The 13,063-nt window shown below is 37.2% G+C and overlaps 1 long non-coding RNA gene across 1 annotated transcript; it reads right to left on the bottom strand.

The window, feature by feature from the left end:
• Nucleotides 1-204: 204 nt before the first annotated feature.
• On the bottom strand, nucleotides 205-2,342 carry LOC139447284 (uncharacterized). The gene is made up of 3 exons (XR_011652017.1): nucleotides 2,303-2,342; nucleotides 1,542-1,632; nucleotides 205-864 (listed from the first exon to the last, which is right to left on the bottom strand). It is a non-coding gene; the product is annotated as an uncharacterized lncRNA (long non-coding RNA).
• Nucleotides 2,343-13,063: the final 10,721 nt, after the last annotated feature.

The following is a 13,063-nucleotide window of genomic DNA, read 5'->3' as shown; positions in this document are numbered from 1 at the left end:
GGGGGGGGGGGGGGGGTAAAAAGTAAGTGTATGACCTGTTGCCAACTTCTATCCCTGCCCTAAGGAAGAGTTTGGCCATTAACAATTTTTTTGTCTGGCTATGACATTGACCTTTGACATAGCAGATCAATGTGTTATTCCAAAGATGTCCAAGCAATGCATGGTTCCATCCGATAACTGTGGCTATCAAACTGAGGCAAAATATTGGAAAATCCCCATTTACACACCTGGCTAAAGAAACATAAACAACAAACAAATTATCAATTTCTTTTATTTATATGCCTATATCACACACTGAACATTGTTCACATGATGGTTCCTGATGCAGTATGCAATTTCCTCCTATTCTTCAATACTCATAACAGAGTGGGATAACTGTTCGCTTGAAAGCATAAGCAGACCATGCTCACCAGTTCAGAGTTACTTGCCCTCAAATATCCTTTCCCTTCTATATTGCCATGGAAAAACAGGAACCAGGATGAGGGGAGGCCAGATCGGCTCTATCCCTGTTGCATTGTGTTAGTAGAATTGTGAACATTCTATTTGGTGTTTGGGTCCACATTTATAGACAAGTAGTCGCAAACATCATTCCTTTCAAGTGATTACCACATGGCCAAAGACAATAATTTCTTCAACGTCCTTGAAGGGTCCCACTCCGACTTGGCATTGGTTGGTCTTCTCACATTAGCCAGACCAGCCTTTGTGAGTGTGTCCCAGTGTCAATTGGGATATAACTTCTTGGTAGGCCCCCATTGAAATAACAGGATTCTCCTCATCACTGTCTGCCTATCACTTCTGATATCTGGAAGGGTCCTTCCAGACTGTCAACCAGTCATCCGGGTATCTCAAGCTGGACTTCAGTTTCTGCAAAATTATGTATAAAGATTGTAGCAATAGAAAAGAATTGTTGCAACATGTACTTACAGATAAAAGGCAGCAAATTCACTTAATTTATCATCTTTGAGTTTTGTTATATACCAAACATTTGAGATATATATTGTTCCATGCTGATGAGTTGAAACAATCATTAACTGACATCTCTTAAAAATGCTTCCCATACAAGCCAAAGTAATAGATGAGGTAGCAAGTGGGCTCATTGATCGCTCGAAATCGTACCCAATAGTGTGGGATGTTGTCCATAACAGTCATCATCGGTGCGTCTGGATCGAGCTCATAACATTAATCACTGGTTTGCCTAGTTGAGATTTGAGATTTGATTATTTATAATCCTTGTCATTTAGCTGAACTATTGTTGGATGTGGTGTTAAATGAGTGAAATGGGAAGAAAGTGATGCAGGTCTTACATGTTTACCACTTTGATGAAACCCACAAGCAAGTGTATGATGCTACCCTCGATTCAAACCCACGACCATTGGTTTCTGTCAAGCCCAAGAGATGCAACTATGCACAGCAAGTTGTGGTGCCTTTGATAATTAGGCCATCCATGCCAACAGGTGATAAAGAACAAGCAAACTGAAAAAATATTTGCAGAATAGCTACATGAACATGATGAACCAAACAGAATAATTTCAAATATTTACCACTCACTGCTACTCTTCTCTTGTTCCTCATTGCTTCCCTTTTTCCATTGATGCTGTGCAGATGACTGACTCATTCATTCATCCAGACATTCTGCAAAAAATAAGTAGCATTCACATTACAGAAATATCCAAACTGTACATGCTGTACATTGAATTCAATTGAAAAGGCCCCAGTTGAGTTTCCAACTTAGAACTGTCCTTATTAAAATATTTCAGACCAAACATTCAGAGATAAAACATAATCCCATATTTAACAACTGTCAAACAATTATTGGGTCATTCAACATACACTTTACATAGGGAATCACTTGTTGCAAAAAAGATCCTCGCCAAGGTCAGAGTCATTCCATGAAATATTGAATTATTTAGTTATGAAGCTTATACAAAACAAGGACATAACAGTGTAATTATAAAAATATGTTAAGCGTAAAAAAAGTAAAGTCTTTGGTGGCCATTATTGTAAATTATAGTCTGTATTAGCATCCCACAAAAGTTTAGAGTTAATAATCGTTCTTAGATCTTTGTACATTTCTTCATTATCTATAAAAAGCGGATCTAATTTGGATCATCTTGTTTTGACCACAAATCCATTACGCCCCTTATGCAAATCCTTGTCGTCATAACAAACAGTTGACCATAATACTGAAAAAAGGACCCTTGGCGTTTACGGTAAAGTATGTAGAGCAGGAAAATATCAAAATCAATCCGTTCCATAAGATCTCTGCATGGAAATCATAAGGTCACGAAGCCCTGCTACGTACCTGGCATCCGCATTTGCTGCCAATCGCCTTTCCAAATACTATTGACTTCCGCGTTGTGGATGGCTCAGAGGAACTTCGGCCGGCATTTCCGTGGTGGAGGTGAATGAGAACAATGTATCGATACACGAGGTAAGCTTATCGTAATCAAGCATGACAGTGTATATCGATACACGAGGTTTGTTTACGTCCATGTTCTAAAATGGCGCCCTGGACCGCAGGGGATTATGGGTAAATTGGCTTGTTCCGGGTTAACACAAAGCTGGGCCCCCGTCTCTAATATCACAATATTGTTTGGCGCAAGTTGGCGATGCGCATAGGGAGCCAGTTTAACACGACATAAGCTGGTTCCCGGCTCTCTATGCGCGTCGTCAACTTGCGCCAAGTTATATTGTGATATTAGAGACGGGGGCCCAGCTTATACACTGAACACGATCGGTCATTTCGTCAAAATTGGCCAAATATTGAGATTGCAGCTGAGGTAATGCTGGCAGCTGAAGTGACACATTAAGGTAAGGAATATGTGAATATTACAATGATCACGTATTAAAGTAATTTACCACATGTAAGCCTGTCACATGTGACACATTAACTTTCATAGCCAACATGTAAGTAAATGTATCAGGATATAATTATATTTGTTGCTATATTGCTGTTGTTATATATAGTTGCTTGATAAACTGTCATTACCTTACTCATTGAGAAACCAACTTTTTACCCTTTGTCAATATATGTGTGTTTCTTATATTTTTGATAACAAGATTTTAAAGATGTTATAAATTGTTTCAGGCACCTGGATTTCACAATGACACCAGATCAGACAAGTCATACAAAGGACTCTCAGGGTGATGAATAATCCTCCCCAGAACAACTAGCAGGTTCACCTCAGAAAGTGATGATTCTGAATGAATAATGCCACATCAGTGTGATTCTGTATGTTGTTTTATTACGACATTAATCAAGTCTAAAGGAATTAATACCACAGCAGTGAGACTATGTTTATGTGGTGTACACTGACGCTGACTATACAAATCTGAATGACTTTTGTGGTTTACTGCACAAACATAATTGACTTTAGATATTCTTCTCCCTTGAAATTCTTCTGAGATTTGACCGATTTGTTTATTTAGAAAATGGCATTGAAGCATCTGTTTCTGTTTTTGAATGTTCTTGCAAACACCTTTGGTTACTGAACCAATGAAATGTCATAAAATCAATAAATATGATTTGTTATCTTAACAACTTATTTTGTTTTGCTTCTTTAAAGAAATATGATATTGATCATTCATAACATAGGTGCTAACATATATCAAATATACTAATGCCCTGAATGTTTTCCTACAATTAATACAGCTCACTGAATGAAGTTTTTAGTTCCATGTCAGTAGAAAAATTACATTGATATTTTTATGTACCGGTACTTTATTAGGTGTTTTCTGTGGATGCACCCATTTGGGTTAATGATATTCTGTTTCAAACTTCAATGAAACTCGTCTGTCAAGATGTAACAAGTACTGATACAGTTCCAAAATAATCTTTTAATCTCACCAGGAACAAAGGCCCAAGTGAGCACATAGCCAATGACTTTCATTTGTTTTGTCAGAGTGAATATGGTGTTATGTCACTTTATGAGCAAAATTCCAACAATATAATGACGGATGACACCAAGCAATGTACCGATGTGGTGAATCGAGCGCTTCAACCACGAGAAGCTAGAACAAACTGGGAATATGAAGATGAAATGTAAGGATACCATCATACCAGGACTGAATGCTTTTCATTTAATACGCTGAACATCTAAAATGAAATATATATGAATTTGAAAAATGTTTTCACCAAAAGTACCTGCCCATAGATCTCAACTTTAAGGGGATATTTACAACCAAAATAACACAGAATATTACTACAGCTATCTGCTATGCCCAGTCTAACATTATTTACTAGGAGAAAGACATCTCGAAAAATTGCATCCGGATACCTGCCGGATACCTGCCGGATACCTTCAGCAATGTTCAATTTTCATGGTTGGTTTCCAATATATTTTTAGGTGTTTCACACTTAATTGAACAAAATGCACCCCCCAAATTGTGACATGTTTTGGGAAACTCAGAATGAGGTATCCGGTGCCGGATCCCTTGACACCCAGATTGAGGTATCCGGTGAGGTATCCGGTGCCGGATACCCGGATTCCAGGTGACATACTTTCAGGTGAGGTGTCCATGCCGGATACCACGGATCTGGTATCCGGCAAGGTTTCTGCCACCGGATACCCGGACGCGTTTTGGGTAAGTGTCCGGTGGTATCCGGCAGGTATCCGGATACCGGAAACTGCATTTTTTTTGCTGTGTCAGTGACTATGATTGGAATTTCCTAAGATGAAATCTAAGTTTGCAATAGCAAAACAAGTCAAATGGAACTGGTTTGAAATGTATGGTTAAAATCACTTTGGGATTATGTTTCGTGGCCTTCACATAGAAATGGCAGCACTGAACAAGATTGAGAACTGGCTTGATGTGGCTGGATGTCTCGATTATCAGAAGCAAACATTGCTCAGTTCAAATTCAACAACTTTAGATGTAGAAGTAACTATTTTGATGTTTGTTCGCTCTCTTAGAGAAGGTGACTTTGACCTGTCTAATTACTCGCTCGAGAAACTTATTCCATGGTGTTTTGCATTTGACCATGCTAATTATGCCTGTTAGCTTACAGGACATTTGCGTGACAATATTTCACCAGTATCGAAATGATCTTCTGTGGAAGAGAAATTCTATGGTGAGAAAAAAATCATGCTGCGTTATCTGAAAAACATAATTGTGCTTTGTCTCAAAGTTATAAATTGGCTGTCAAGGACGCAGTGGCAAGTTTCTATGGCATGAAAATCAAACCTGTCCATAATCAATCAAATACGTTCCGGGAATAAAAGTGATCTGACAACATGTACGAATACTCATCCAGAGATTGACGCTCTTCTCTTAGATAGGGTATACTAATGAACATGATAAGACAGGCCGGACGTTCAAAGAATATTAAAAAGACGTTTTCATTCCTTTTGTGCAAAAAGAGCGTGGAGTTGTCCAGAACTGTTTAAGTTCTTGGATGAACAAGGTATTTCATTAGAATGTGAGGATAAACAAAATATAAGCACCTACGGCACACAGGTTCTGTGCAACAAAGGGTCAGATGTTGTCATTGATCTGCATCTGTGCTCAGATAAAGAAGTTGACACAAGACCATTTTGCACATGGCAAATGCTGTCAGTCAGGGTCATGATTGGATTTTGATTCGAAAAGCTGATACTGATGTCACCATCTGGCCATTGCGTTGTTCGACAGAATAGATGTCCATTCCCTTGGGATAGCTTTTGGAACTGGCCAACAATTCAGATGTTTGGCGATTCATGTCTTTGGCTGACTCCTTGCACGAGAGAAAGCATGTTCACTTCAAGCCTTTCAAGCAATTACTGGCTGTGACCACACATCTTTCATTGCGGGAAAACATGCAGTGTGCGTGATGAAGCAACAGAGGCTTAAACCGAATTTGTGATATCCTAACTGAACAGGATGTTAAGAACATGGTGCTAGTCATTGAGCGTTTTTGTGGTCTTAATATGTACTACTCACCCCATTCTTTCATATTACTTCAGTTAATCTGTCATGTCAACGGGTGATCCTTAAATGTTTGGAGTAGTAAATGATACGGCTCACAATGAATTATTCACTGAGGAAGGTAGAGTAATTGATTCATTTTCTACTACATCAGCTACTATGTGTGAAGATATCAAGAGGGCCACCGTTGAAGACGAGATCTGGAGGTCGAAACAGACCGTTCCACACAAACTGAGAGGGATTGTGTAGGATCAGTAACCCATGACCTCAATAGTGAATATTTCGTCAAGAGCTTCCGAATTGTAGTTGTAAATCGGAGAGTGGGTGCATAGCAAGGTGTGAATAGGTAGTGGCACTGTAGGATTGTACACCACTTTGCGAATGTGATAGCAACTGCGATCGCTTCCAATTTACACTAGCCAACTAACACATAACCGTATTCAGCATATTTCAAAAATGCAGATTATGTTCTTAAATATTGCTTATATATAAGATAATGACTATATCAGGATAAAATGTTGGTGCAAATAATCCTGAATCTGTCACTAATCGGCTGGAAACGTGGCCTGACTGACAGTTATATTACTTCACAGAAGTAGGTTTGCCTAAGTACATTCTAAAATGATCATTGTCATAATATATTAGGTTTCTGAGACATACTAGGTTCTCATTCCTCCATGGCGGCCATAATGGATTTGGCGGTCATATTGGATTTATTTTTACAGAGATGTTATGAGGCTCCTTTATACTCCAGACAGCCATTGCCTATATTTATGACAAGGAACAGTGGGTATTTGCATACACACAAGCACTATAAATTCGGTATTTAACAATAGTTCCTAATTATGTATAGGACAAGTACAATATAGAGAAACAAGCACGGTTAATTTATTGACTATAAGTTGCACATCCCCTTTCTGTTAACAACATTTTCACTTTGCAGGGATCGCATTACCCGATCAAGACATATCACAAAACATAGATGTTATCAATGAAATCATCATTACAATACATTGGTTTCAGCAAAGGAACGACACAGTATGCATATATCAGTTTGTGTTTGTCATGTTTGACCTTGTAAGGCGAGTAAAACTACGCGTTCTCCATGTCACTACAAATGCACTTCGAATCAGCACAGGCTCCGACTTCTTACAGTTAAGACACTAACAACCCTAAACAATAACCTGTCTTGCTATCGCGTGCTTTATGTTCGCACAACTGCAGCCTGAACTATGAACTACGATACTCTTGACGATGCAGTTTTATGTCATTTTTCTAATAACAGGGCCGTCACATTTAAGCATCAATATAACATTTTGTTACTAATGTCAAACTATCTTCAAAATATTCAGCAAATTAACTAAGTCATATATATTTGCTTTAAAATTGTACCTACACCCCATTTGAGATTATTTTAAATTCAAAGCGTAAATGTCAAAGCTTATGTAAATGTACTTTCAAATGTTAAATATTTGTTGTTATTTAAGGAAAAGAAAATGAATATTAAACAAAGTTTATGGTAATAGAGTAGTTTTTCTGTGATTATGTGTGTTAACTAATGCATGGATGTACGAATATCCCAAATGTGGTGAAAGGAAATTTCTACCCAGAACTGAGCTCTGTTTGATATGTTAGTGAGTGAGTGAGTGAATATAGTATTTCGCCGCTTTTAGCAACAATTCGAGCAATATTACGGAATGGGATTTACACATTGTACCCATATGGTGAATTATACTTGGATGTTCGGCGTGACGAGCGAACGCTCTTAATACAAGGCTACCTATACGCCCCTGTTTTTTATGTGTTTTAATGGAATTATAAAGTCATTCATTCAAAGGTCATGTGAGGTTAGTACCAGACTATTGCGTGTACATTGTATTGGTTACACTTTTATATTTGTGTCTGTTTATAACCATATCCCCACTTCGATGAAGCTTTAATACTCAATTTTGTCAGAATTTGTCGTTTGTAATTCTACAATTCCACAAGAAGACATCACACTTCACATATTCCGACATTATGTACCAAATATATTGAGTAGTTTATGAATAACAATAACTAAGTCACCTCATTTCTCAAGTCCTGTGTTTGCTGTATAGCAGATAATACCATATACATGTAGATATAATAGAGGGACAGTGTCGGGAGTTTCCCGCGACTTTACCGTTTAGCCACACATTAGTATTGACACCAGGGATGTACAGTTCAGCACAATTGTAAATAACACGAAATGTTGAAATAATGTTCAAACGATCAATTTAAACGTACTACCCACAAATGACAGCTGTGAATTTGTACTTTGAACCCAATTTACTTTATTAATGTAAAACAAGTCCCAGCATACTATTTGACACAGCCTTTGATAAACTAATAACTTGTAATCAGAATTTGAAATTTCAAACATTTGTCGATTGTTCAGGAAAGTGAAAGTAAATATAAAACCAAAAGTGATGACAATGGAATACATTACACAGTTGTGGGTTGTCTATCAGTCAAATGTGTCAGCTAACATATGAACTGTTAGTCCTTCTATAAATGGTTTGTAATGAGGTATATGCCCAGTTTCACTTTGAATATTCAATAAAAGTGCTTCGCTGAAAAAGATGAGATAATACATAAACACATGCTTATGATATCGTCGAATTCATGCAATTGATTCTGACTTCAGCGAAGGTGTCTTATGATTTGGGAAATGGTTGTGTCAGTTTTGTTATAAAACATCAGACATAAACTTAATGGGTTATTTTATACCAGAATGTTGCACTTAAAGAACGATGCTATTCGGATAATGGCATGTTTAGTGAACTTTTGGTTTGTTCTTGGAGTACCATAGAAAAATCTGATTTTATATTTTTTTATATTCAACTTCAACTTCAACATATTCTGACCAAAATCAATATCACCAAGGCTCTGAAACATTCTTTTTAAGAAACAGCATCTAACGTGTCAAGAAATAACGAGTCATACTATGCTGATGTCTAATTTCTAAATTTAATGCTTAACCTTAATGTTTCACATACCGTGTATTCCTGTGAACTTGCGACTGCAAACATCAGTATCCTACTCAATCCCAGAATTGAAAGTTGTGATCAGAATAGAAGAAGACTTCAGATACCTATTGTGTCTTTTCAGTAAATTGCCCTGACTTGCTTCTATCCTATGTTCCCGTGTTGGTTCAGGCTAAGGATGACGCCGGTGGTGTAGGATACGCTCACTATTCGAAGAACACCCGGTGTCTGTTTTTAACAGAGATTTCGTAGGATTATGGAAATGTTTCTTTAGTTCAATACCTTCATGGGTTAATTTTGGGATGTTGTCCATTTGAAGGGGTTGATGTTTAAAAATCATATTCTTTCCAGAAACGAAACATTATCATGGCGCTGCACTCACATTTTTCGTTCGCAGGGTGTGAAAAACCCCCGGTATGTCCCTGCACAAGTAAAATATCCATAAGAGATATATGGTAAACCTTTCACAGAGTCGCATGAAGATAGGCATTTACCAAGAAATATGCTCAAAGCATGGTGTAGGGTCGCATTACAAAAAAAGATACGTGTAACATTAACAATATCAATAAACTGAATGTTTTCGACTGAGATCATGGTATTGCATAGATTCGCGATCAAATGCTACCATCACTATTTGATTGTGATTCATAAACATATGAATTGTACAATCGCTTGGAGTCAAATTGTTGGACGGTAATAATTGTGGCTTCGTTTAGCATGTAGCAATTAGTTTAGGCTGCACACGAGACGAGTATTTGACTCATACACACTTGATTATTTATTAGTCATTACGTCCTCAAAACGAGGACACGGTAACATGAGAGTAGGAGGAATGTGAAACACGGTAATGCTACCCCGCATGTTGTTGAGGCATACATTAATATGGTGTTTGTTTTATGAGTTCGAAAACTATAAACATGAACTAGATCTCACACTTCAGTGAAAACAAGATTTGATTGATGCGTCATAGAGTTTAGGCCATATGAGTGTACACATGGAAAATTACTTCAACCTTAATAAGCAAGATAAGGCGATATTTCTGGGATGTTGGATATTCTACCAGTTCCTACACAAGATACATAAACATGCAATTTATCAACAAAAGAATCTACATCATAGTTTGATCGTTTTGGATAATCAAAAGTAGTGTAATTCGATAGGCAAGTGTCGATAACGTTTCCCTCAGATACCGTACACTTACTTGATATGTCCCTTACCACTGCTAATCAAAGTAAATTTTAGGAATGAGATATTAATAATGAAACTCGCAGACCAATTCAAATGAATTTATATGGAAAAGACTTTATTTCTTACTTATCTAAGGGAAAAAATAAATTCCTGCAAAGTTCAACAAAAATCTGTTTATGCTGAAATTAATGATGCATCTCTTAATAGATATTCATGAAGACATTTCCTCGACTTTAAGGTAGTGCTTCACAAATTGCACGTGCATGTTTATGCACGGCGCACAACTTGGATGTTTCTTGGGTGTATGATGTTCACAAGTGTTTTTTTTTTACAAACAATGATTGTTTAGTTATCATGTGCTCACAAAAACGCTTTAGTCTAACTAAATACAATATAATACTTATGCATTGCCAAGTCTTGATAAAATTCAACATCTACCCACTGTGGAGACTGTGTTTTTCATGAGTTCGACATCCTGTTCGACTCTGTGTGAAAACGCAGGGACGTAACTCCATGTTGCAGCAGGATAATGCCCGCCCACACGTTGCCCGATTTGTAACAGACATGTTGAGGCAGCTGTACTGCCATGGCCCTAGTATATATATGTATATGCATATATATGAGAAATATGTATGTGTGTATATATACATGACTTTCTTGTAGTCATATATAATTGATTTACTTGAAGGCAATAGTGACCTTTTTGGTCAATACTAGTATCTGTGTGTGCCATATCAATGTGATGCCAGGAAGTAAGCATTATTGCAAAATAATCCATCTATACAAGCTTGTGTATGCTTTGGAAGGATGATCTATCCAAAGCATATGTGTGTGCTCATACATATGTTTTTACAATTTTGTATATTTAATGTATCCAAATTTGTTTTCTTTGTATATATTGGTAAAGGGAGATAAGTTGTTACGTAATCGTGTATAATTAATATACATGTGCAAAAAGTAGTGTTTTAAGTTGAGCACTGTGTTTATGTTAATAAGGAGGATTATTGCTTTGTATTGTTCTATAATTGTTTTGTATGTTTAAAACATTATTAGCAAGTTACAACAAAAACCTGATATAGTGGCGTGTAACATTACTAGAATGTTAAATTAGTACTCCACACTGTTAGCAGGAGTACGTACTCTCCTTGCAATGATATTGACGGGTGAGCGATTGAGGCGGCTGGTACTTTTCCCGGCGCGGTGCTTGGTGTGTTGGTAGACTTTATGGTCAAATGCACAGAGAGGATGAGGAGTCGGAGGTGATTGCATTGGCGTTGACGTCTGTATTGAAAGTGTTGAAATCGATTTGAGCTGAGCTTTGATTCGTTTGTACGGGATGCCGCGATGTGATTTGTAACGTGCTCTCTTGCACACAACATATTAGCTAACAGAGTGGATTGCACAGAAGATGAAAGGTATATTATTATTACTTAAAAGTGTTGAATTTGATTTGTGCTGTTCTGTCGGTTTAATTGTAGGGTGTACATTGTTATAATGTGAAATCTCCGCGGAAACGCGGAAAATCACGTTTTTAAAACGGTAGTCCTTGGAAAATTCATCTTCAAAATATAATGAAAGATTTTTTTTTAAATACTCCCAAAAATATCGTGTTTCAGGCGGGTTGTCCTGTTTTCGATCAGAGCTTTCAGCATCAAGCATGCCTTTATTATTATTCGTAAAACAATCGTCGAATCTTAAGTTTCCATACATCATACGTTTTCTATCACGAATACTTGCACTATATCGAGGGGTGTTGCGTCACACAGATATTCCCGATTTTTTACTGATTTAGTTTCGAAATTTTACTTCATCCGCCATCTTTGTTTATTTGACTTATTGACTTTTGCCACTGTTACATTTGTTGGTATGAATATTGTCCAAACGGCACGAAATTGCTTAAAATGCAATACAATGTTTAAGACATTTGTGTGTAACACCAGTTATAATCACTCTCAACTGATTTTTTACTTCCATGAACCAGACAAATCCCCCAAAGTGGTTGTGGAATGGAGAGATAAGGGTGTGAAACAATGAATACATCAACTGACCCTGACAGTTATTTGAATGGTACTTGGAAGGTAACTGTCGTTTTTAAAATATAATAGCATAATAACATTATATTCACTATCTCCTACAAGTAACTCTTACGTAAGAGTTCAACAACGTCATATACTGATTATGAAATAGAGGTGAGTGCGTGAGTTCTGAAAGGAAAACCCGTAGGCATGGTTTTAGGCGCTTTACATTTGACAGAAAATCGTGATCACAGGTACGGTGATGAAAATCCTTGACGAAATAATCAACCGAAGAAGGATTCGAACTACAGATCATGGTTATCTTGCACGCCAAAGTCACACAACTCATGCCCATGCCCCCATAAAAATACGGAACACAAAACCATTTCAAAATATTGTATTGAAGACACATCTCAAGTGATAACGAAATATAAGACCTCTAGCAATTGTGATATAATGTGTCACACAAGTGGGGATACCTCCCATGTTTAATGTAGGAAGGATATTTGTGATATATCCGTCATCACTACACAACCTTTTGCATTAGCATTGATGTATCACACATTAGCTAAATGTTTCGACTCTGCCTATGGGAAGTTGAAACTGTACTGACACTGTCTTAATGAAGTCCGACCTACGTTTAATGTGAAAGCTGAATGCAGCTAGCAACACTAGAAACGCGCTTTCATTAGTATATGCATCTCGCTGCTGATCCTACAGCTAAAGCATATTTCAGTGGACAGGTACGTTTGACATTTGAGCAACACCAATCCAACACCTATTAATGTCATTTGTATTAACTGATACTATAAATCATCAAGATGATAATGAGGTTAATGTCTGTTTCATATTCATTTCAGAACAGCGACGGACATTCAGGTTATAGTAGGTGTGACACTTACCACTTGATGACACAAGGTAACTTTTGAATTTGTATTTATATTTAAA

This window comes from Haliotis cracherodii, unplaced genomic scaffold, assembly GCF_022045235.1.
Source record: "Haliotis cracherodii isolate W230 unplaced genomic scaffold, xgHalCrac1.p SCAF_7, whole genome shotgun sequence".
Taxonomy (NCBI): Eukaryota; Metazoa; Mollusca; class Gastropoda; order Lepetellida; family Haliotidae; genus Haliotis; species Haliotis cracherodii.
Note: the sequence above shows the minus strand (reverse complement) of the source record. Positions and strands in the feature narration are given on the sequence as shown.